General features: G+C 43.7%; 1 protein-coding gene across 1 annotated transcript in view; it reads left to right on the forward strand.

Moving 5' to 3' along the window:
• Positions 1 to 234: 234 nt before the first annotated feature.
• Positions 235 to 1,119, forward strand: part of LOC101857615 (organic cation transporter protein) — a gene marked incomplete at its 3' end in the record, with an annotated part of 16,967 nt that continues 16,082 nt past the window's right edge. The window contains 1 exon segment of the mRNA XM_013083573.2: positions 235 to 517.

The following is a 1,119-nucleotide window of genomic DNA, read 5'->3' on the forward strand; positions in this document are numbered from 1 at the left end:
TCCACCACCCCTCTCCTTCCACTCCTCCCTCACCCCGTCTCACCTCCCTCCAACACACACACACACACACACACACCCAAACACATACAAACACATACACATACAAACACACTCTCACGCACACATACACACACACACACACACACACACACAAACACACGCGCACACACGCGCACTATGCGCCTTTTCCACGAGGCAGAACGTGCCGCCTCAAGTCCCAACCCCACACTCAATACTTTACCCCCGCCCCCTAAAACCCCACGTCTCAACCCATCCGCGTCCCCATTTTACCAACTTTTCCCTATCCGAGAAGAATCATAAAACCATCTTGGTCCGTCGGCTTTCCGCAAAGAAATACACGAAAACTAGAGAAAAAACAAACTAAAAACAAAAAACAAACAAAAAATTATAACTCGAGGCCGCCTGCCCTACATCCCTAGATCTAGATAATGCCACTTTTGAGTTCTCGGAGCTGTTTTGTGTGTATTCACAAGGATTAAATCAGCACAGCGCCCCGGTAAGCAAATCTATATCTACTGTGTTACTTTTTTCAGTATTATTAATGATAATATTAATAGCATTTTGTATAGCGCATACCCCGCTCGACAGCAAGATCTATAATATGCGTTTTTCACTATTATTACCCCAGCAGACCCCATACCACTGAGAAATATTTCTGGCTTATCGTGATTCATACACGTGAGCTTAGTGCTATCTTGTACACTCAATCTTTCGGTTCTGAAATAAAATGCTTCAGTTGCGAATGCTTTAGTTAAACCCTACCATACTTACAAAACTAAGTTTGTTTAATTAAGACAGTGCTTGTAAATCTAGCGAAGTTGAGTCTTTAAAAGCTAAGAAAACAACCAAGATGACTCCTGTGAGAGCAGCACTATTTTATCGTTATGTAAAACGAACTGCTCGCGTGCCTTTGACACGACAACTAAGAGGAGGCATTGGCAAAATACGGTCCGCGGACTATCTGGCCTGCAGGGAGTTTCAGTCTGGCCAGCGATTCGACCGACTAATTCTAAATGAAAAGGGCCCTTTGTAGCGTAAGTTGACAATGATGAAGAACAAAAGTGCCAGTCCTGAAAAACAAAATCAATTGTTGGGGGG

The sequence above is a fragment of the Aplysia californica genome, unplaced genomic scaffold, assembly GCF_000002075.1.
Source record: "Aplysia californica isolate F4 #8 unplaced genomic scaffold, AplCal3.0 scaffold00011, whole genome shotgun sequence".
In the NCBI taxonomy this organism is placed as follows: Eukaryota; Metazoa; Mollusca; class Gastropoda; order Aplysiida; family Aplysiidae; genus Aplysia; species Aplysia californica.